The sequence below is a fragment of the Heterocephalus glaber genome, unplaced genomic scaffold, assembly GCF_053883595.1.
Source record: "Heterocephalus glaber isolate CG9 unplaced genomic scaffold, H.glaber_assembly_v1.0 deba00001613, whole genome shotgun sequence".
NCBI classification, from domain to species: Eukaryota; Metazoa; Chordata; class Mammalia; order Rodentia; family Bathyergidae; genus Heterocephalus; species Heterocephalus glaber.
The window spans coordinates 27,694,337-27,720,255 of record NW_028258384.1 but is presented as its reverse complement, the minus strand read 5'-3'; the positions used below and the strand labels follow the sequence as shown (position 1 = coordinate 27,720,255).

General features: G+C 37.1%; 1 non-coding gene across 1 annotated transcript; it reads left to right on the top strand.

Annotated features, from left to right (window-relative positions):
- Positions 1-2,749: 2,749 nt before the first annotated feature.
- Positions 2,750-2,856, top strand: LOC147822528 (U6 spliceosomal RNA). Its single transcript, XR_015445638.1, has one exon. It is a non-coding gene; the product is annotated as a U6 spliceosomal RNA (small nuclear RNA).
- Positions 2,857-25,919: the final 23,063 nt, after the last annotated feature.

The window sequence follows — 25,919 nt, the reverse complement described above, 5'->3', positions numbered from 1 at the left end:
CAACAAGTGGGATCTCTTCTTATTAAAAAGCTTCTGCACAGCAAGAGAAACCACCAGCAGTGTGAAGAGACAACCCACAATGTGGGAAAATATCTTCACCTGCTTTGCTCAGACAAAGGTCTACTATCTTGAATCCATAAAGATCTTAAAAAGATCAGACCTCTCAAATTTAAAGACCCAATCCAAAAATGGGCATCTGAAATGAACAGACATTTCTCAGACAAAGAAGTAGAAATAGCAAATAAATACATGAAAAAATGTTCAACATCACTGGCCATTAGAGAGATGCAAATGAAAACAAAGCTGAGATTCCACCTCACTCCAGAAAGAATGGCTGCTATCATGAAATCAACCAATAACAAATGTTGGCAGGGCTGTGAGGAAAGAGGAACCCTGCTCTACTGCTGCTGGGAGTGTAGACTGGTGCAACCACTGTGGAAATCAGCATGGAGATACCTCAAAGAACTAGGACTGGAAGTCCCATTTGGCCCAACTATTCCACTGCTGAGGATCTTCCCCAAAGAATTAAAAGAATCATACCACAGTGATATATGTGTGCCCATGTTCATAGCAGCGCAGTTTGTGATAGCTAAAACTTGGAAACAGCCCAAATGCCCATCAACTGGTGACTGGATAAAGAAAATGTGGGGTTTTTTTATAAAATGGAGTACTACTCAGCCATAAAAATGAGAAATTAGAGACATTTATAGCTAAGTGGATGCACATTGAGGCAATACTCTTAAGTGAAATAAATAGGACACACATGTGTAAATACCAAATAGTTTCTCTGGTGTGAGAAACTGAAAGTGCAAATAAGGAGTAAAATGTATAATAGGTAATGTGAAATAGGAAGAAAAGGGGCAAAGGTGAGTGGGACGGGCAGGGGAAAGGAAAGAAGGGAATGGAGTTAATATGAGAAAATGGAAAAATCTGAACAAAATCTTTGTAGATAGGGAGGAATGGAGGTATTGATGGGAGGGCTGGCCAAGGGTGAAAAATAAGAACCAAGAGAGATTATGTAAAGGTGCAAATTTCCAATGATGAATGTCATTGTATTGTATACCTAAAATGTACCAATGATTAGAATGAATAATTGATAATACAAAATAGGAAGAAAAGGTCCAAAGGGGTAGGGGTAGGGGTATTGGGAGGGGTAGGGGTAGTGGGAGGGGCAGGGGCAGGGGAAAGGAAAGAAGGGAAAGGAAAAATGATGAGAAATGGAAAAAATGGAAATAAAGTCTTTGTAAATAGGGAAGAGTGTAGGGGGTGAAGGTAGGGCTAGGAATGGGGAAAAAATAAGAACCAAGATGCATTATGTAAAGGTACAATTCCCAGTGAGAAATGTAATTGTGTTGTATACCTAAAATGTACCAATAAAAGAATTTAACAACAACAAAAAAAGAACTAGAACTGGATGTCCTGTTTGCCCCAGGTATTCCCCTGCTGGGTGTCTTCCCCAAAGAATTTTAAAAAGTCATACCACAGTGATAGATGTGCACCCATGTTCATAGCAGCAAAATTTGTAATAGGTAAAACTTGGAAGCAGCCCAAATGCCCATCAACTGGAGACTGGACAAAGAAAATGTGGGTGTTTTTTATAAAATGGAGTACGATTCAACCAGAAAAAATAAGAAATTAGAGACATTTATAGCTAAATGGATGCACATTGAGAGGATACTCTTAAGTGAAATAAACAGGACACACATGTGTAAATACCAAATAGTTTCTCAAGTGTGAGAAACTGAGAGTGTAAATAAGGACTGAAAGCTATAATAGATAATGTGAAATAGGTAGAAAAGGGGCAAAGGGGATGGGGAATTATGAGGGGAAGGGAAAGGAAAGAAGGGAATGGAATTAATATGAGAAAATGAAAAAAGGGAAACAAAGTCTTTGTAAATAGGGAAGGATGGAGGGTTTGAAGGGAGGGTAGGAGAAGGGGGAAAAATAAGAACCAAGAGAGATTATGTAAATGTGCAAATTTCCAATGATGAATGTCATTAAATTGTATACCTAAAATGTACCTATAAATTAAAAAACAAACTATAGCACTCTGAAAAGACAGATTGATGATGATAGCAGAATATGGAAAGGCATCCCCTGCTCCTGGGTAGAAAGGACCAATATATTGAAAATGGCCATACTTCCAAAACTGCTATATAGATTCAATGCAATCTCAATTGAAATCCCAAGCAGCATACTTCATGGACCTAGGGAATACAATCCACAAATTCATTTGAAACAAGAAGAGGCCCAGAACAGCGAAAGCATTTCTAGGTAACAGAGACATGGCAGGGGTATTACAACCCCCAAGTTGAAAATATACTACGAAGCTACTGTGATGAAAACAGCATGGTACAGGCAAAGAAATAGACCTCAGGACCAGTGGAAAAGATTAGAAGGTGCAGAAACAACTGCAGACATACTCAGCCACCTCATCTTTGACAAAGGAGCCAAACAACCTCACTGGAGGAAAAGCAGCCTCTTTAATAAATGGTGCTGGAAAAATTGAGTTTCAACTTGCCAAAAATTAAAAATAGACCTATATCTCTTACCATGCACTAAACTAAAATCAAAATGGATTAATGATCTAAATATTAAAATGGATATGCTGAACCAGCTAGAACAGAGTTCAAGTAGAACTCTTGAAGACATTGGTGTAGGAAAAGATTTTATGAACGAAACCTCAGTTGCCTGTGATCTAGCACAAACAATCAACAAGTGCGATGTCTTCTTTCAAAAAGCTTCTGCAGTGCTCGCTTCGGCAGCACATATACTAAAATTGGAATGATACAGAGAAGATTAGCATGGCCCCTGCACAAGGATGGCATGCAAATTCATGAAGCATTCCATATTTTTGTCTCAAAAGCACAAGGACTTGAGTTGGATCCCTGGTACCAAAAAAAAAAAAAAGAAAAGAAAAGAAAGAAAAAGCTTCTGCACAGCAAGAGAAACCACCAACAGTGTGAAGAGACAACCCACAATGTGGGGAAAAATTTTCACCAGCAGTCCCTCAGACAAAGGTCTACTCTCTAGAATCTATAAAGAACTTAAAAAGGTCAGACCTCCCAAATTTAAAGACCTAATCCAAAAATGGGCATATGAAATGAACAGACATTTCTCACACAAATAAGTAGAAATTGCAAATAAACATATAAAAGAATGTTGAAAATCACTTGTCATTCGAGAGATGCAAATGAAAACAACACTGAGATTCCACCTCATCCCAGAAAGAATGGCTGCTATCATAAAATCAACCAGTAACAAATGCTGGCAGGGCTGTGTGGAAAGAGGAACCCTGCTCCACTGCTGCTGGGAGTGTAGAGTGTTGCAACCACTGTGGAAATCAGTATGGAGATAACTCAAAGGACTAGGACTGGAAGTCCCATTTGACCCATCTATTCCCCTGCTGGGTATCTTCCCAAAAGAATTAAAAGAATCATACCACAGTGATATATGTGCACCCATGTTCATGGCAGCACAATTTGTAATAGCTAAAACTTGGAAGCAGCCCAATTGCCCATCACCTGGAGACTGGATAAAGAAAATGTGGTTTTTTTATAAAATGGAGTACTACTCAGCCACAAAAAATGAAAAACTAGAGACATTTATAGCTAAATGGATGCACATTGAGGTGATACTCTTAAGTGAAATAAATAGGACCCACGTGTATAAATACTGAATAGTTTCTCTGGTGCGAGAATCTGAATGTGTAAATAAGATCTATATGTATAGTAGATAATGTGAAATAGGAAGAAAAGGGGCAAAGGGGAAGGCGAAGTGTGAGGGGTAGGGGCAGGGAAAGGAAAGAAGGGAATGGAATTAATATGAGAAAATGAAAAAATGGAAATAAAGTCTTTTTAAATAGGGAGGATGGAGTGGGTGAAGGGAGGGCAGGCAAATGGGGAAAAAGTTAGAACCAAGAGAGATTATGTAAAGGTGCAAATTTCCAATGATGAATGTCATTATATTGTATACCTAAAATGTACCAATAAAATTAATTTTTAAAAAAGAGTTTATGCATAGCAGTAGTGATCAATGTGAAAAAAGAATGTAAGAAGTAAAAGATAAGGCCAATATTGGTGATCAGTTATTCAGAGATACTTTTAAAACAAGAGAACATGAAACGTGGATCGAACACCTCCTAGAAGATCCAAAGAAGAATAATCTAAGATTAATTGGAATTAGTAAAAAATAAGAGAGCAGAAATAGCATAAAACTTTACAGAAATAATAGCATAAGACTTTGCAAATATAGGGAAAAAATTTAACCTACAGACAAATTAGGCACAAAGAACTGCAAATGATCGGAAAAGAATTGCCATGATCAAAAAAAAACTAGTCATAACACATCATACCCAAAATCTCAAAAGTCTAACAGAAGGCCTGAATTGGAAAAGCTGTTAGAGAGAAACAATGAATCACTTATAAAGGTAAATGCATTAAAGCTATAGCAAACTTCTCAACACAAATATCTAAGACCAGAAGAGCTGAAGTGAAGTGTTTCAAGATCTAAAAGAAAACAATTTAACTTCCAACCTGGATTGATATACCATGCAAAAATATCTTACAAAATCAATGGAGAAATAATCCATTTCCATGACAAATAACACCTAAACAAACACATGACTACCAAACCAAATGTTCACAAGGATATCCTAGAAAGAGACACTGAAGAAAACAATGCCAAAAAGTTTAACAGAATGAATACAACAGGCACAATAAGAAGTTAACTAGAAGGGGAGAAGGGGGAATCAGCAACAAGAAAATAATACAATGATAGGACTAGCTCAATACATTTCAGTGCTAACTTTCAATGTTAATGGTCACTATTTCCTAATTAGAAGACACAGATTTTCAGAATGGATCAAAAATCAAAATCCAACTATCTGCAGTACACAAGAAACATATTTAACCTAAAAAGAAATTGATGGACTAAAAATCAAAGGGTGAAAAATTATGTTCCATGTAGTTGGAACCCCAAATCAGGAACAAGTAACTATCCTATTTCAGACAAAGTGAACATCAAGCCAAAATTGATCAGGAGAGGCAAAGAAAGTCACTACATATTAGTTAATAAAACCATCCAACAGGAAGAGATAACAATTATAAACAAATATGCACCAAACACGGGTGTGCTCAATTCCATAAAACAAATACTAATGGACACTAAATATCAAAACAATTATATGGGCTGGGGACTAAGCTCAGTGGTTTTGCCGCCTGCTGTGCAACCACAAGGACCTGAGTTCGATCCCCAGTACCAAAAAAAAAATTATATTGGGAGACTTCAATACACCACTGTACAAATAGACATATGAACTAAATAAAAATTGACAAAGAAATATCAGAGTTGGACCAAACTCTCAAATAGACTTAATAAATATCTACAGTGTTCTACCCAACAACAGAATATACATCCTTCTCAGCACACATGAAATTTTCCCCAAACTAGATCACATATAGTCAATGAAGCATATTTAAGTAAAGGCAAAAGAATTGAAATTATCTCATGCGTATTATCAGATCATATCACAATGGAACTAGAAATCAAATGCAAAAGAAACCACAAGAACTATCTCAATTGCGTTGAAGTTTTAAAATTCATCCTTGAATAAACAATGGGTAAAAAAATTATGCAGGAAATTAGACAGTCCTAGAATCAAATGATAATGCCAGAAAGACATATCAGAACCTGTGGGACACAATGAAAACACTCATAATAGTTTATAGTTGTGAATGCTCACATCAGAAAAACAGAATGAGACAAAATAAATAACTTACTGAAGCACCTCAAAGCCTATAGGAACAAGAATATTCCACATTCAAAGATAGTACAAGGAAGAAAATTATAAAGACTACAGAAGAAACTAATAAAATTGAGAATCAAAGACAATAAAAGAAACAATAAGTCAACCAGTTCTTTGAAGAATAAATAAAATATACAAACCCTTAGCCAATCTTACAAAATAAAAGAAAAGAAACGATCAAAAGCAAAGACATTAGAAAATAAAAAGCTGAAATCACAATGGAAACCACATAAATGCAAAAGTTTACTAGCAACTACTTGAAAACCTGTACTCCAATAAATTAGATAATTTTAAAAATGGATCGATTACAAGATACATATGAATTATCAAAACTGAACCAAGAAGATATAAACATGGAATAATCCAATAACAGGTAATAAAATTGAAGCAGTAATTTTTTGAAAACCTGCCAATGAATAAAAGTCTAGCCTCTGATGGATTCACTAGTGAACTCTACAAGAATTTCACATAAGATCTAATGCCAGTACTCCTCAAATTCTGTAATGAAATTGAAAGGGAAGGGAGTACTCTCAAATGCATTCCTGAAAGCTAGTACTACCTTTATTCAAAAATCAGACAAGGATCCAATCAAAAAAAGAGGTCAATCTCATTAATGAAATATATATACAAAACACCCCAATAAGAAACTGGAAATCACAATGCAACAAATCACACACACACACACACACACACACACACACACAAACATATCATGGCCAAGAATTCTTCCCAGAGATACAAGAGTGGTTCAACATATGCAAATCAATAAATGTAATACATCACATAAACAGAAGCATGGACAAAAATCACACTAGCATCTCAATAGAGAAAGAAAAAGCCTTTGACACAATCCAACATCCATTCATATTTTTTTTAAAAACTGAGAATAATAGGTGTAGGAGGACCTTATCTTAATATGATAAAAGTCATTTATGGAAAACCTATGACCAACATCATATTAAATGAGGAAATGGTGAAAGCTTGCTCTCTAAAATGAGGAACAAGACATGGATATCCACTACCACCACTCCTGTTCAATATAGTACTAAAAACAGCCAAAACAAAGAAAGAAAAAAACAATAAAACATATATGTAAAGGAGAGAATAAAATCAATTTTTCATTATTTGTAGATTATATGATTCTCTAAATAATAAGCCCCAAAAATTCTACCCAAAGCCTCCAATAATTAATAACCAGATTCAGTAATGTAGGCCAGGTGTGGTGGTACATGCCTGTAGTTCCAACACTCAGGAGATTGAGACAAGAGTATCACTGTGAGTTTCAGGCCAACCTGGGCTACATAATGAGTTCAAGTCCAGCCTGAAATACCTAGTGAGACCTGCCTCAAAAACAAAAACAAAATTATTCAGCAATGCAACAGGATACAAATTCAACATAAAAGATCAATACCATTCACATATACCAATAATAAACTCATCAAAAAGAAATTGAGGAAACAGTATTATTCACAATAACACAAAGAAAAATTAAATATCTAGGAATCAACCTAACCAAGACCTCTGCAACAAAAACTGCAGTACTCTGTAAAAAGGAATCAAAGAGCACATCAATAAATGGAAAGATATCCCCTGTTCCTGGTAGATATAAACAATATAGTCCAATTGCCCATACTTTCAAAATATATTAATCAACTGGGCTGGGGATTTAGCTCAGTGGTGCTGCTACCTGCCTCACAACCACAAGGTCCTGAGTTCGATCTCCGGTACCAAAAAAAAAAAGTCCATCAACTGATAAATGCATAAAGAAAATGTGGTATTTATACACAATGGAAAAAATAAATTTGTGTCTTTTGTAGGAAAATGTGTACACCGTAAGACCATAATATTAAATGAAACAGAGCTGGGGATTTAGCTCAGTGGTTCCACTGCCTGCCTCGCAAGCACAAGGTCTCAAGTTCGATCCCTGGTACAAAAAAAAAAGAGAGATGGAGGGAGGGAAAGGGAATAAAAAAGAGAATTAAGATGTGCTATGTATATGTACCAACTCCCCACAATGAATGTAATCATTATGTAAGTTAAATATGTACTAATAAACTTTTTTCAATTTTTTAATTTAAAAAATTCAACAATAATAGCTTAGCATTGTCTAAATATCTAAAGACTGATAAACCTAATGGTTATACTAGTAAAGAAGGAGGGGGTAGGAACTGGGAGAATGAAAGAAGTAAAATTTAAAAAATAATGAAACAGATAAGGACAGAAAAATGAGATAAACATCCTATTGAGGAGTAAAAGGAAATTAATAAAATTAGATAAAAGTAACAGAAAAAAATAAAGAACAAGAAGAAAAAACAAAAAGAGATCAAAATAAAGAAGAAAAATAGAAAAATAAGAAAAATTTTTAAAGAAAAGGGAAAAAACTCCAAATCCCCAAAAATCAATGAAGAAAAGAAAGATCCCCAAATATTCTCCTGTATTTTTGTTTTTTCTCTTTTTTTACTTTTATTAGTACATGTTTGCAACATATAATGATTATATTCATTGGAGGGAAATAGTGTCTGTGCAAAACACATTTTAATTCTCTTTTTTCCCTTCTTTCCATGGAAAGATGCCATAATCTTTAAAAAATGGCCAAAATATTAGAGTTCAAGTCATAGACAAGAGACTCTTACAAAAAAGAAACAAATAGATAATAGCACAAAATTTTAACCACTCAAAATTTTTAAAAATTTTAAAAATAGCATTGTATTTAACTGAAACTCAGTTAAAATAGAAATAAATAACAGGATAACTTTTTTGAAATGTGTTTGGAAAGGTTTATAACTCCTTGGTCCAGAAGTCATTCACATTACTTTTGCTTTTATTTTTTTACCTTGTTCAGATCTAATCATATGGCCCCAACCTAAATACAAGGCAGACTGAGAAAGTAAATAAATTAAAAAATAATTTGATGAGTACTAACTACTGCTGACATAAACAGATAATCAGAAAGGTTTAGAGACAGGCTTAAATAAATACAGAAAGGTAATATACTATAAAGTTGGCACCACAAATCAACGGAGAAAGTACAGGCTGTTCAGTACATGATATTACAAACACTGATGCACTATTTCAAGAAAAATAAAAACTAGACCCCTCCCTAGCATCAAATATAAATATTGACTCCAGAGAATGGAATATCTAAATATGAAAGCTAAAATTATGAAGTTAGTAGCAAATAATATGGGAATATATTTTTGTGGCCTAGAATTATATAGAAATTCCTTAAATAATATCCAAAAATGTACCCTAGACATACACCAAAATAGTACCCCAGATGTAGTGCTGAGTGTATAGCTCAATGGTAGGCTACCTGCTTAGCATGCACAATACCCCAGGTTTGATCAGTATAACCACCAAACATAAACACACACACACACACACACACACACACACACACAATCAGAAGTAGGCACCACATGGGAACAGATTGATAAATTTGATTGCATAAAAATTTCCACTTAATAAAGGACACTATGAACAAAGTTAATAGATGACAGATAAAGCTAAAGTTATTTGCGATATTTTTAGCAAAGCATTAATAACTAATATATGCAAAGTACTGAAAATCCAAAAGAAGACAGAAATACACTGCCTTAAATTGATAAAATATATGAACAGTACACTTGGGGAAAAGGAAAACAAAATGCTTATAAATATATAAAGAGATGTTCAAATTCATTATTAATCAAATAATTGCTAATTAAAATTAAATTCATTTATACTTATTTGGCTACAAAATTAGAAAGCTGGGACATAACAGCTACTGAATTGCAGGAATAGAAGATCACAAGTGATTAGAGTTTAGACTGGAGGTACTATTCCAAAGAGCAATCTTGTAATATTTAAAATAATTATACCCTGTGGCCAGATGATCATATGTATTTTATATACGTATTCCAGAACACTTCACACATAGATTTATAAGGGGATATACACGAAGACATTCATCACAGTGTTTGAAGTAAGGGAGAAGAAAGCAATCTAGATTCTATTTCTAGAAAAATGAAGAAGTAAATTAAAATGGATGAACACTATAGCACATTATGCAATGGTAGAAACTAGACTATATGTGCACAGAGTAGCATAGGTGGATCTTTTTAAAAAATACTACTGAGTGAAAAAAAACAATGAAATCCACAACACCATACTGCTACTAAATTCTAAATAACACAAGTTTACTAAATACTAAATAACATAACTACTGCATACTAAATAATTTTTAAAAGAACTCAAACAAAGGTCCACACATCAAATATATTAGAACAGTTGCTTCTAGGGAGGAAGATGGAAGTGAATAGATATGGAAGAAATAAATAAAATAGTAAATATGTTTCTGTGTGTGACCTTGGCTGCACAAAGAATAAAAGATTACTTGGAGATGAGATTTAATTCACTGAGAATCCACAGGGGCTGTCTCTTGGGCACTTTGGATAGAGTGAGTCAAGGTGACCACTGTAGATGTAACTGTGGCAGCCAAAGTAGTATCTTCAATAAAAGTTGCAATTAGAATGTCGAGAAATCATTTTTGTCTGATATGTTCAAGTGCTGAGATAATTTGTTCAAGAGCAGAAAGCCTTAGGGAAACAGCAACCAGCTGAGATTTCTGGGTTATTCATTTGTAACTCAAGGACATGAGCAGAAAGATGCATATTAAAATCATTTTGCAACATATTTTATAGGACTTTTGGGGACAGGGTCGGAATGGAATGGTTTGCTATGTAACATATGTTGACCTAGGTTAGGCAATCTTATTGGAGCAGAGGGAACACACTGACCAAAGCAAACATCTCTGATAGTAACTTGCTCTTAATTCTGCTGACTGTTATCCTGCAGTTTCTGCCCTATACTCTAAGCATGCATTCCAGGAGCATGGGAACTGTTGTTACTCAAGGTTCTTTCTTTAGCCCTCTCAGGTTTCATCACTCCTTTGGCCAGCATCTCCCCATAATTTCCCCTTTTTTGTTTTATAATTTAGATTGAGTAGAGGGAGGAGAGTACAGGGTAGAGAGTTATTGGACTTTATGCAGGAAGGTTATCATGGCTTCTGCATGGAGGGACCATTGGAACAGCATACAGAGCGCTCTTAGGGCTTCAAGAAAGAACAGAAAAAAGATTATCTCAATAGCTATAAGAATCCAAATGTGAAGATTGAGATCAGAGAACCAATGTTTAGGATATAGCTAGTAGACAATATCATTGAGATGATCCAAAGTAACGTTGTGAGCCTCCATTTAAAGTTTATGAAGTTTATGAGGTTGGGCCAGAAGCCCGCATTGGAGATTAGTAATATCTCCAGATTCATATGAAAGACACCACGGAGAAGATGTTGAACCTCCTCCCAAGATTCAAAATGATTAAAAGGAATGGAAGTAATGTATATTGAATGATACCCAGGATCACAATTAAGTCAACTGTGTGTCTCTAGGGCTTGCTGGGGTTCATCAAGCTGGTTGACAGCTGCCTCAAGGACGTCAATTCTTTGTAGAATTTCTTTATCAATATTAATTTGAGTCAAGAATTCTGAGCTAACATTTCAGAAATAGCCATTCATAGTTTGGGCACTTTGGATAGAGCGAGTCAAGGTGACCACTGTAGGTGTAGCTGTGGCAGCCAATGTAGTATCTGTAATAATAGTTGCAATTAGAATGCCCAGAAAAAGTTTTTGTCTGATATGTTCAAGTGCTGAGGAAATTTGTTCTAGAGCAGAATTTCTCATCCATTCTTGAGTGAGATTTGTAGGGAGCCAGGCTTCAGCTCATTTTCTGATTATCATAATGTGTGTAATATTCAGTTTAGAAATATTATTACTTCTAACATAAGTTAACTAGGTGACATTAGTGGGCAAAGAAATATTAAGTGCTTTAAAGGGTCTGTAACAATGATTAGAGGAATTATACTTAGTTATATTGAGTTCCTGATTAATGGGGGCTACAATATATGAAAGGGAAATACAGATCATAACATGGTCAGAAATATCATTAAAAAATCCATATGAGTTTATCTATATGTTGATAACTACCAATTCTAATAATGCAAGGGGAAAAGGGAATGGCTAGGCACCAGAAGGATTTTTTTATAGGGAAAAGTAAATGCCTGAAGAGAGCTCTAACCAGGGTCCAACAAGCCCAGGATTCCATGAAGGTGGGTTGCCATAGTAATTAAAAGGCAAAACATAGTTCCAGGTAGAATTAGGTATCATCAAATTATGGGGCCTCTAATTTTCCAGGGTTAGGTTATAATCAAGATGAATAAGAGATTTGTGGACTACCATGAAGTCCACCACAAATTTAGACCATCCCCTATAGGTCATATACCATTGGGGATGAAAAAGAACACAAAAATTACTATTGGTGGTATTGGTGACTATCATAATGGAGACTTTTCTGCCAGGAAATACCATGCATGGGTAACAGATATTAACCACCAGAATAATCAGAGTGGTCATAATCCCTCCCACAGTCCCTTAGGGGATTGGGGGTGGCAATTATGCTCTGCCTGTATATGAGGTGTCATTAGAGAAAAAAGGTCATTTTGGATCTTTCTATGTAATTATGTCAAAGATTGATGAGGTAGGAATATGAGCCCAATAAATCATATCACTTACTTGAGGTATATATGTCAGAAAACTCAGAAAGATAAGGACCCTCTTTACCTTTGTAAATTTGGAGCTATAAGTGACTTGCATGATCATTGCAAGAAACAGATTTTCAAAAATGAAGAGAATTCTCATGGTTTGTAGCATATCATTTGGTGCTACATGGTATGGATGCACAGCCTTTGCAGGAACACAAAGAGAGCCTGTAGATGACGAAACAGATGCATATCCCCTCCCCAAGGTTAACAATTCTGCTGGACCCAGTGATTGTGGACACATCATTGGGTAACAGTAAAGGACCGATGGTTTTGGCCTGTATTTTGTGGGAATAAAATGTTTCTCTACTTCAGTGAAATTTTCTGAATCAAAATTTAAGAAATTTAAAATAAATAGTGCTTTAGATACTTGTTTTTGTGGGGGGAGTTTCACCATTCTCCCCCCTTTTTGTTTTAATGATTGGGTGTTAAGGAGCCCACTGGCTCATTTTATTTTTGCTTGACCTGTAGAGTTATAAGATATACCTATGATATGTTTAATATGTCAAAATTGAAAGAAAGTCTGAAGAGAATTGGAAGGGCCATTATCAGTTCTAATTTGTGAAGGCAATCACATAACAGAAAAAACATGACAGTAAATGGCATTTAAGAGGTTTTACAGTTTCACTTCATTGTAAAGAAGCATATAAATATCCAGAATAGGCATATCATATCCGTAATGGCTGGGTCCAACAGAATTGTTTACCTGAGGGAGAGAATCTGCATCTGTTTTGTCATCCAAAAGCCCTCTTTGAGTTCCTGAAAGACTGTGAATCTATACCCTGTAGCACCAAGTGAGATGCTGCAAAGCATGAGAATTCTCTTCACTTTTGAAAATCCATGTCTTGCAATGATCATGCAAGTCACTTAAGTTTACCAAAAGGTTATAATGAGTTAGTCTATTAGTCAAATTTCATTATGTTCTAAACTCTGGGGATTAATACCTATATAAGGAGCAAACTGTATCTGGTTTTGGCAATTGGGCCAGATGTGAATGATTTTTGGCATGTGTTTATGTGTAAGATTAATTGTGTAAGATTAATCTATTGTTGTGAAGCAAGAGCTTCTTCTAAAGAGGTAGAAAGCATAACTAGAGTGTCAGCATGAGTGTTGCTCTCCAGTAGGGGGATAGGGAGATAAGAGTGGGCATATGTGAGTAACAGAAAAAGGTGCAGTGTGGTGTCTAATCAATTCTTTCAAGTGTCTCAATATGTGGAAAATAATTACATCATGACCATTATGAATAAAAGTGGTTTCAATAACCTGTAGGGTTCTCGCAACATAAGCTGAATCAGTGACAATATTGGGAGATTGTTTAAGGAACTGTTGTCTGTTATCAATCATGGCTGTCCTAGAAGTTGAATTCCTGCAGAATGTTAACAGATAACAATTATAAAGCTTTCTAGAGAAAACTTGATATCAAGGGCAACACAGTGGTACCTCATTTGCAAATAATTTGGTCTGTAAACAGAAGTGCTTGGGAAAATTGTTTTTGTTTGCAAACTCTGCAAACATGACTGCAGCCATCTTTCCCACACAAACACAAACATGGCTGTCTTTTCCAAAATTGTAGAACAAATTAAGTTCATGAACCAAAGGACCACTGTTTAACATATTAGCCTAATAATCATTATGTCATCATTATATTAAGTGACATGAAGAAACTTTTATCCAAATTTGTGTTTTTTTAATAGAGAGTTATCTGCAAAGAATATTTGCCTATAGATGTATTTTATGCGTCACTGTTTGGACTGTATAGTGTTTGAGAATTCTTAAGCATTGTGAGCCTTGAAAAAATATATATAGTTTTTGGTTGGCTATCTATGTTGTATTAGCATGTATACTTTATCAGCAGCAGCTGGAACACAAGTAAGGGAAAGTCACATATTTGAGTGTAAAGGTGTACCATCATAACTAAGTTTAGTCTGGAAGTCACTAATGTGATGAGATTTTTTTTTTTGGTTTCATATCTTTGAAGGCCTGTACACTTGGGAGATATAAATATATTTTTAATGTATCATAAAGCCGGTAATCAAGGATGCTATAAACCAGGTTAGTACTGTCCAAGGAGGCAACTTTGTCTTGTGTTTTTTTGTTATTGACCAATATATGTGTCTCTGTTAGTCATGTAACATAACAGAATATTGATACCATGTTTAATATCAATCTCAGAAATGAGAGTTCTAGCCTTTGTCTGAAAACATAAGTAAAATTGGAGAGGAGAGTTGAAACCCGGGGAAGAGTGATTAATGAGAGTCAGGGCTTTTGCCCCCTAATCTTCTTTGAGTAGCAAGGAGCTTTTGGAAGGAACAGTGTGGGCTCAAACAAACCCACAAGCAAACATACATATTATATTCTATATACTGTGCCCTCCACAAATCTGCTTTCAACATATTTGAGCCTCCCAGTTTTGTCGCTATCAGAAAACCTTATCATACAAAATCTTTTCACATCAAAATACATCTCTTATACTTAAAGCCTTTTTCAATATGCTCTTCTCTGTCTTACTTGCTTATTTCTGTCTCTAACAAACTTGGTTGCAGCTGCTTGGATTCCATGGTATCTGTGTTTTTTCTTGAATTGTTACATTATAATTTGGCTGACTACCAACAAATCAAGTGATCTTGTCTGTACTGAAGCAGCAGAAGAACAATTTAACTCTGTAACTGCAGTCTAAGTATTTACAAAGCACAAAAAATGTTTTAAGTACATCAATTATAACAAAAATACCAACTCAAATTCAAAGTCAAAAGTAAGTTCATCAGTCAACTAAGATTTGTAACAATAGGTTCTTTTAAATTCAGGAAACGGCATTTATCTTATTCAAAGTTCTAGGAAGAATTTTTTGTCCCTGTCTTTGTTTTCCCTGGTTTAGAATGTTTGTTTGTTATTTTCAGTTGGTCTCTGTGACAGAGATTTTTTCTGCAGTCTCCTTCAGTGGAGGTTTTACGTGTACTCTGAAAACAGCTTTCTCACATATTTAGGAGGCAGCATTTATAGTCCAGTTGTTCATTTTGGCTTATGCCTGAGGTTATTTGGTCATTACAAGTGTCTGTTTTATTTTCCCTTGTATTGGTTTTGCTCAACATAACAGTATCATATATAATATAGCTTCTGCATGAATGGAGTATCTAGGCAAAGTGGGCCACATGAAGATGGGGTGGGATTCGTTTCATTCTTTCCCAAAACCTATTACATGAAGGCACAGAATTTACTGGATGATTCCCTAACTGCAAAAGGAAAGAATTTACTGGTTTAGGTCCAAATTGGACTCCAGAGGCAGTGAAAGCAAGGCTGTGATTTGATAATCTTATAAGAGTGAATTGTTGAGCTCAAACAAAGCGGCTGCAGGTTTTCTGTTTAGTTGTGGCACCTTTGAACCTTGTAAAAAAAACTGATAAAAGTTTCTTTGTAGAGAATATGATATATTAAGCCTGTTATCATAATTTTAATTTGTCCCATACACTCTGAATCAATTTCTGTGCTATTGTTCCAACTATTTTTAATTTTGAGACATATCTGTAAAGGAGCTGTGGTAATTTTAAGTCAGCTCCTTTGTTGGGGCATGAGTATTTCATGATCAATCCCCATTAGAATCAGGGGATGGGGTGTTGGGCCCTTTTGTCCTTTTCCTGAAATGGAATTTCCATCTGCATCAAATTTAGAGCAGCAGTGATTAGTTCAATTATATCATTTTCTACATTTTAGTCATTTTTGCTTGGGTTTTGTACCAGTATCTTGTTTATTTTTACAATCTTTTTTAACGTGACTCTCTTTGCCACAGTTATAACATTTCAAGGGCTGCAAGACTTGAGCTTTATGAGATTCTGTCCCTACATTTTGGCAAGTCTTAATCATTTCTGCATTATTTAAGTTTCTTCTCTTAAGAGGAGCCTCTATGGGATGGGGAGATTGGTGGGTAAATGAGGCTCCTGAAGGGAGCAACGAAGGTGGGGAATGGGGAAACAATTTCTCCTTTGGAGCCTCTTTTGTTCATATGGTGGCAATAGTGACCCTGCAAAGGTGCCACATAACAACATGAGACATTGTTTCAGTTTGCAACCAACTTGGTTCCAGTCCTCTGCATCCAAGTTATCCTCCAATAGTAACCAAAGACAGTGCTGGTGAGCACCAATTAACAATTCAACAAGCTGAGGTTCTCAAACCTTGCTTCAGACATTTTAGAAGACATTGTAAGTGCTGCATAAAAGGCTGTTCCTCTTCAGACAAAATTTGACCAGTGATAGTAACACAAATGAGAAAACAAAACCAAAAGATAAGAAAAAGAGTGCGTAAAGAAACATTGCCCCTGCTCAATAAGCAATTGGACAGTAGTAATTTATTGTAAAAACCTAAGCCACAACCTTGCCAAAATGTTCCAGGCTATGTCTCCTTCACCAAGGCCAAAATGAAGAGTTGGACATCTTGGTTCCTTTTCAGGCTTTGAGAGGCCAGTCCTCTATTCTGAGTTGTAGCCGCTGCCCCACTGTTTCTTTGCCTCCGATGTGAGTTTGTGCCCCATGTTTGGCATCATCTGTCACTACATGTAACCCTCACTATGTACAAAATGAAAGATTGTTCAGAGATGAGATTTAATTCAATCACTGAGAACTCAGAGGGGCTGCCTCTTGGGTATAAAGGACCCTCTAGGGAAAAGCAACCTGCTGAGACTTCTGTGGCTATTTATTTGTAACTTTAGGACATGAGAAGAAAGTAATTATGCAGCGTGTTGTATGGGAGTTTGGGGGATGGAGCTGGAATGGGATAGTTTGTTATGTGACATATGTTGACCTAGGTTAGGCAGTCTTATTGGAGCAGAGGGAACACATTGGCCAAAGCAAACATCTTTGACAGTAACTTGCTCTTAATTCTGTTGACTGTTGTCTTGCAGATTCTACTTCAAACTCTATGCATGCATTCCAGGAGCATGGGAACTGTTGTTCCCCAAGGTCCCTTCCTTACCACACTCAGATTCAATCACTCCTTTTGTCAGTGTCTTCCCATGAGAATAAAGAAAAAAAGGAAAAGTTTTGATTAGATAAATTAAAATAGTATACTATGAAGGGAAGAATATAGTTAGTATAGTTCTCATCACCTGAGTTTCCAAAAATGGAAAGAAAACAATCATTTACATACATCCATGAAGCATAAAAATTCATTTATTTCATTGCAGGATAGAAATCCAAACTATTATAACAAAAGTCTCAAAATGGTACAATTTTTTAAAAAATCATTTCTCATTCACAAAAGAGTCTGCAGTTATTGTTCCAGAAAATCAGCAGGGCTGTGCTACAGATGGCCATTTAGGGTAACAAACTCACTCTTTCTTATATTTCTGTGATGGCTTATATCTAGATGTTGCCCCAAGCTTCATGTCCTCAAAGGTGGGGCTTTGGGGAAGTGACTTGATCCATTCACTTGTGGATTATGGTGACTCACTAGTGGATCATGGTTGTGTGATCCTAGATTGGTCGACTGATTGGATTAGAATAGTTCTGAGTGTGGGTGATGGATTTAATGAAAAAGGAAGACCCACTCTGGGTATGAGTGGCAGCAACAAACAGGCTTGTAGCCTGGATGAAATATAAAGAAAAAGAAGAAAGAAGTCTCACTGCTTCCTACTGCCATGATATGAACTGTTTCTCTTCTGTCATACCCTTCTGCCATGCCATACTGCCTTGAAGCCAGCCAACTATGAACTGAAAACTCTACAAATTTTGAGCTAAAATAGACCTTTCCCCTTGTAACTTGTGGGTGTCAGGTATTTTGTCCCAGCAATGAAAAAGTAACTAAGACAGATTTTGGTACTGAAGAAGTAGGGGCATTGCTTTGACACTACCTGACCATGTGGTTCAGAAGCCTCTGGAAATTGTTTGCAGGAGGACTTTGGAAAGGTGTGGAGAAGTTGGTTAGAAAAACATCCCTAGAATGTTGTCATCCGAGCTTAATGTGAGGTTCTGGTCAGGGCTCAGAATACCAGAATCCTTATAAAAATGTAGCAGGTAAAGACCAGGCTCAGGAAGGTTCAGTTGGGAATAAGGTCACCATTGGCAGTTGGACTCCCACCCATGTGTGTTATACTGTGGCAAAAAATTTGTCTGCATTGTGTTCGTGTCCATTGTGGGAGACTGAGATTAAGAGCAGCAAACTAATTCATCTGGCAGAAGAAATTTAAAGGCAGTCTAATGGTGAGGCAGTGGCATGGATAATGCTGGCACCCTTTAGCCAGCTGTACCTTGAGAACCAAGAGCAAATGGCCCAACAGAATAACTTGAAAAGTTTTGAGCTTGGTCAGAAAGGAAACTTTGGAAAAGTTGCAATCTACAAATATGGAGCAGAGGAGAACTTGGTTTCTGAAAAAGTTAGCATTTAAAAAGCCATGTACTGGTCCCCTCCACCCTGGGCCTCCAAGTGAGGAGCAGAGCCCATCAGGCACCTGCAGCACCCCCCCTACTCCCACCTCTGGCCTCCAGGCTGCGTTGGTACCTGGATTCACACCACAGAGGCACAGGGCATCATAAAAGCTATTGTTCTGAGCTCCAGAGCATAGAGCAGAAGTGAACAACAGAAAGAGGGCCTCTCTCGGGCTCCTTGATGAAAATTGAAGCCCACTGGAAAAGTGAAGAGAATCTCCACAATAAAGGCACACAAGACCACCATACTTGGTAAGTTGGAGGGATCACTACCTCCCATCAGAACCAGGACTACCTTCAGGGGAAGAGCAGCTGGAACTTGCAGTGGAACCTTGGAGAGTTCAAGTCTGCAGGAGGTCAGGGAGCTCAACTTGGGCCTTGCAACCAGAAATCAGCCTAAATATCATGGTTCTGCTGCTGGTTAGCTGAGACTAATTGACTTAGATCTGTGCACTGCTGCCCACATTGTCTATTGTGACAGCAGAGACATACCCTGAAGGAGGCCCTTCATTTTATTTTCAAAATTATTTTTTCTCTTATTTTTAATTTTTTTTCTACTCTTTTCAAATTTTTCTTTTTAGCTTTCTTCTTTTACTTTTTTTCTTTTCTCTCTCTCTCTCTCTTGCTCTCCAACATTGTTCTTCATCTCCCTTTTTGTTCCTGTTCTAGCCCTAATTTGAATTTCTTCTTTCTTTTTCTTTTCTTCCCTCTTTGTCTTCTCTGGATTGTCATTAGTTTTAAAGGAAAGTGAATACAGTTTCTAGCTTCCCTATTGCTGTTAGGTTGTTTTGTTCTTGTCTTTGTTCTTTCATTCTGTCTTTTCCTCTTGTCTTCAACAGTTTCCTAGATCTTTCTGTGTCCTCTGGCCTCACTTCTAACCTCTCCCTATCCTTCTACCTATCTATCCCTCCCTCCCCAACTCCTTCTAAGTCCCTATCCTGAAGGGTAAAGTTGCTATTTTGAAGAGTTTATTCACAATAAACATATTTTGGGCTGGTCCTCAATTTTTATTTAATTCACACCGTTAAAGGTGATAGATTAGTAATTACCACAAATTGTCACTTTCTAAGCTGTGCTTGATACTATTGTTGCTGCTGATTGTATCACTTGGGCTAAGGTGTAGTGATTGATCTAATCAGTTATCCTTCCTGGTATAATGAAAAGGAGATTGCCTCAGAGTCATTAGAGACTCAAAACCTAAAGACCAGCTATATGTGGAAGACACCTCTGAGAAGCAATCATTCCATAAGGGTTCTAAATAAAAACAACAAAGATGCTTACAATAAGAAATATCAAAGCATCAACCCAGGAATTAAACCAAAAATAGTACTAACAACAAAAATAGAAATGAGAAGACATTTAAGCAAGGCACAATCCCAAACTTCCAGCTCACCAAAGGCAAATTCTGGGGGAAACAAGGTGGAAGTCTGACAATCAACCACCTGGACACTCTGAACTGATAGCACACAAAGTAACAAAACAGGTGAATGAGGCTCTAGAAAAATTCAAAACAGAAATAATTTCCCAGATAACTACATAGATGGTGAGCAGAATGAAAGACATGATTAGAGGCTCTAGAACAGAAACAGATAAAAAAATAGATGACTTCAGGACCATGATGGAAGAAGCCATGAATGTCCAGCTTAGGAAATAAATGGAAACCATGAATGTCTAACATAGGAAAGAAATGGAATCCATGAAACAGATTCAAACAGATATCCAGGAGATTAAAAACGATATTGAAACTGGAGCCTGGATAAAGAAGATGTGTTTTTTCTATAAAATGGAACACTACTCAGCCATAAAGAATGAGAAACTAGAAACAATTATAGCTAAATGGATGCACATTGAAGCCGTACTCTTTCTTTTAATCATTAAGTTCATTGGAACATTTTAGATATAAAATACAGTTACATTCATCATTGGGATCTTGTACCTTTACATGATTTATCTTAGTTCTTATTTTTTCCCCATTTCCCTGCCCTCCCTTCACTCTCTCCACCTTTCCCTATTTACAGAGACATTGTTTCCATTTTTTCTTTTTCTCATATGTTTCCTTTTCCCTTCTTTCCTTTCCCCTACCCTTTACACTTCCCCAACTCTTTAGACCTTTTATTCATATTTCACATTATCAATTGTATCATTTGAACCTTATTTACACTTTTAGTTTTTCACACCAGATAAACTATTCAGTATTTACACATGTGTGTGCTATACCTAAACTATCAATAAAAAAAAACTCTATTGAAGTATTTGCAGCAGACTGAGCCAATCTGAAGACGGTATATCAAATATAGAAGACAGCATGGTGATCAGTGACCAAGAAAAAAAAGATCTCTTAAAAATAGTAAGGGACCATGAGAAATCTATCCAACAGATCCTAGGTGATGCATAGAAGAATAATATAAGACTGACAGGAGTCCACGAAAAAGCAGGAGAAAGGACAAATGACATAAAAAACAGTTCACAGAATTAATGACACAAAATTTCCCAAACAGACCAAAAGAATTTGACATACAGTTAAGTAAGCCATATAGGACTCCAAAGAGCCATGATCAAAAAAAAAACCTATACCTAGACATATAATAATCAAGATCCCGGTTCAACATCACTGGTCATTCGAGAGATGCAAATGAAAACAACACTGAGATTCCACTTCACTCCAGAAAGAATGGCTACTATCATGAAATCAACCAATAACAAATGCTGGTGGGGCTGTGGGGAAAGAGGAACCCTGCTCCACCGCTGGTGGGAGTGTAGACTGGTGCAAGCACTGTGGAAATCAGCATGGAGATACCTCAAAAAACTAGGACTGGAAGTTCCATTTGACCCAGCTATTCCCCTGCTGGGGATCTTCCCCAAAGAATTAAAAGAATCATACCACAGTGATATATGTGCACCTATGTTCATAGCAGCACAGTTTGTGATAGCTAAAACTTGGAAACAGCCCAAATGCCCATCAACTGGAGACTGGACCAAGAAAATGTGTTTTTTTTGTAAGATGGAGTACTACTCAGCCATCAAAAATGAGAAATTAGAGATATTTATTGCTAAGTGGATGCACATTGAGGTGATACTCTTAAGTGAAATAAATAGGACACGCATGTGTAAATACTGAATAGTTTCTCTGGTGTGAGAAACTGAAAGTGTAAATAAGGATTAAAAGGTATAATAGATAATGTGAAATAAGAAGAAAAGGGGCAAAGGGGAAGTGGGAGGGGTAGGGGAAAGGAAAGAAGGGAATAGAATTAATATGAGAAAATGAAAAAAAAGGAAATAAAGTCTTTGTAAATAGGGAGGGATGGAGGGGCTGAAGGGAGGGCAGGGGAAGGGAGAAAAAAAATAAGAACCAAGAGAGTATATAAAAGTGCATATCTCCAATGATGAATGTCATTATATTGTACACCTAAAATGTACCAATAAAAGGATATACAAAAAAAAAAAGATCCCAGAAACCCAAAAGAAGAACAAAATACTACAGGCAGTTAGAGAAAAGAAATAAATAACATGTAAAGGAAAGCCCATCAGGATCACAGCAGACTTTTCAACACAAACCCTCAAGTCAAGGAAAGCCTACAGTGAGGTATTTCAAGCCCTAAAAGAAAGCAACCTCCTATCTGGGCTAAGAAGGCAGCCAAAATTTTGGCCCTGGCCCTCCAAGGTCAACTACAACAATAAGATCCAGGACATGAGGGAACCATCTCCAAGATCCTGCATTTTTGGTGAGTCACCCAACCTCCTGAACAGGGAGGTTGCTGAACACCAAAACAGTAAAGATCCAACAAAAAGTGTGCCAAAGGAATGTCACCTGGAGGAAAAAAATCTCCCATGCTTTTGCAGGAAGCAACATGGCCAAGCAAGGCTATGACATATCCTGATGGCTGACACTGACAGAGGAGCTAAGAGGCTCTATGCATGGTTCCAAGACAGTGCCTGTGGAGACTTAATTGACCTTGTTAGATAGCAAGAGATTGACTTTATTTAATATAGGTCCCACTGTAACTTGGTCTTGAACATCCAGTAGAAAAGTACAATTATATAAGACAATAGCTATTTGAGTTCAGCAAAAGTTTTAAGTTTTTTTAGTCAACATTGTTTAAAAAAATAAATTTATTATTTGATTTTTCATCCTTTTACAGCCCCAATTAATAGAAATTATGCTTATAGACAGCTAAGCCAGTGAAACACACTATAGATCCTCACAATATATAGGGTCAAGCTATTGTCGGGTGTGCTCACTTTTCCTAAAAACACCTTCACATAAAACAAAAAGAAAGGGAGATATGTTGGGAGCAATGCTACATAATTCTAGGGAAAAATCATTTGAGTAGGCCTAGTTCTCCTGCCTACAGGCCAGCTATAACATTCCAACACATAATTCCATTTTGGCCTCAGGTCACAAGGGAGATCTCAATGATCCCATGATGCTGCAATGCTCCAGGACAAGACCACACCTGCAAGAGACACCCTGGGAGGAACCAAATCTTCATCTGTGTAGTTCCTGGGAGGAACTAAATCTTCATCTGCATAGTTCCTCATTGTTCTTAGATTTCCACTGCCCCACCCAGTCTTTTGTTACACCTTGTTAACCCCAATGTGATGCTGAAATCTACATATTCATTTGTTACATTTGTTTCTCCTGATGTACTAAATAAAAGGTGCTGCAAGCTAAGGGTTCTTGTCTTTGCCGCCTAGAGCAGCACTGATCAGACCCAAAGCTCAGCTTCTTCACAGTCTCAAAAAAAAAATAAAAAGAAAGAAAGAAAGCAACCTCCAACCTATGCTGATGTATTCTACAAAATTATCTTTCAAAATTGATGGAGAAATAAGATAGTTCCATGAAAAAGAACGCCTGAGGAACTTCATGAATACCAAACCAGCACTCCAAACAATTATAAACAATATCTTAGAAAAAGACAATGAAGGTCACAACTCCATGAGGTCCAACAGAAAAAAATCCATCAGGCAAGGCAAGAAATTAAAGGGAAAGGGAGAAAAATAAAAAAGAGCCAACAACAGGAAAACAATGTGACAATGATAAGTCAGTACATATCATTTATAGCCATCAATATTAATGGCCTCAATTCACCAATCAAAAGAAATAGACTGGCAGAATGATTCAAAAACAAAATCCAACAATATGCTGTATACAAGAAGCACACCTAGTTCAAAAAGGAATTCATAGACTGAAAGTAAAAGGATGGAAAACAGTTCTCAATGCAACAGGAACCCAGATAAAAACAGGGGTAGCTATCTCATTTGCAAACAAAACAGGTTTCAAAACAAAACTAATTAAGAGAGACAAAGGTGACTACATCCTTGTAAAGGGAAAAATCGAAGAGAAAGAGATGACAATCATAAATATATATGCACAAAATACTAATGCCCCCAAGTATACAAAACAAATATTAATGGACATTAAAAACCAAATAAGACACACAGCATCCCGAATCAGCCTGCTGCAGACAGACAGGTCTACCCATTCCCTGCCAAGGTCCTGAGTTGCACAGAACATGCCGAATCAGCCCGCTGCACACAGGAAGGTCTGTGCACGTCCTACCGAGGTCATGAGTCCCACGGAAGACAATGAATCACCCCGCTGCAGACAGGCAGCCACCTGGTTACACACTACAAAGATGCAGAGGACACCAGACCACCAGACCACCAGACCAATGTACTGAGCCCCGCTGTTCCCGGCCCAGAGGTAGGGGCTTCTGAAACATCATCCCACTGCTCCTGGTCCAGAGGAAGGGGCTTCCTGGTCACCATCCCTCCTGCTGCTCCCAGCCCAGAGGAACGGGCTTTTGGGCCACCTTCTGTCCCGCTGCTCCTGGTCCAGAGGAAGGAGCTTCCTGGCAACCATCCCCCCCGCTGCTCCCAGGCCACAGGAAAGGGCTTTTGAGTCACCATCCCTACCGCTGCTCCCGGCCCCTGGCCCACCTCACCCAGTTCAGAGGAGGTAATCCGTGCAGGTGCTAACAGCCCCCTGGCCCAGTCGAAATGAGAAAACATGTAAATAAGTCTCCAAAACAGACTTCCAGATCACCTACAGCAACCCCAAAGGGAAATGAGATGGAACCCTCTGATACTCAACCACCTGGACCCACTGAACTGGCAACAGAAGGGGATCTGGAAAAAATGAAATCAGAAATAATTTCTCAGATAACAGGAGAAATTGTGCCCCTAGTGCAAGACATGATTAATAAATCTAGAGAGGAGCTCAGGAACATGATCGAATCCCAACATAAGAAACAAATGGAAACCATAAAACAGATGCAAATAGATTTCCAGGACATGAAAAACTCCACTGAAAGTCTACACAGCAGAATGAGCCAATGTGAGGACAGAATTTCAGATATAGAAGATAAGATTGCAATTAGTGACCAGGAAAAGAAAAATTGCTGCAAAATTATAAGGGAACATGAGAAATCAATCCAGCAGCTGCTAGATGATGCAAAGAAGAATAACATAAGACTGATTGGGCTCAATGAAGAAACAGGAGAGAGTGCAGATGACATAAAAAATCTCTTCACAGAAATAATGGCAGAAAACTTCCCAAGCAGGGGAAAAGAGCTTGACATACAGATAAGTGAGGCATATAGGACTCCAAATAGCCTTGATCAAAAAAATCTACACATAGGCATAGAATTGTTAAAATTCCAGAAACACAACAGAAGAACAAAGTTCTCCAAGCAGTCAGAGAAAAGAAACAAATCATATACAAAGGAAAGCCCATCAGAATCACAGCAGACTTCTCAACACAAACCATCAAGGCAAGAAGATCTTGGAGTGACATATTCCAAGCCCTAAAAGAAAACAGCCTCCAACCCAGATTGATGTACCCTGCAAAACTATCTTTCAAAATGGATGGAGAAATAAGATACTTTCATGACAAAGAGCACCTTAGCAACTTCGTGAATACCAAACCAGCACTCCAAAGAATTTTACACAATATCCTAGGAACAGACATTGAGGATCACAACCCCAGGAAGCAAAGCAGAATGAACCCATCTGGCATGACAAGAAATTAAAGGTAAAGGGGGAGAACCCAACAAAAAGAAAAAGTC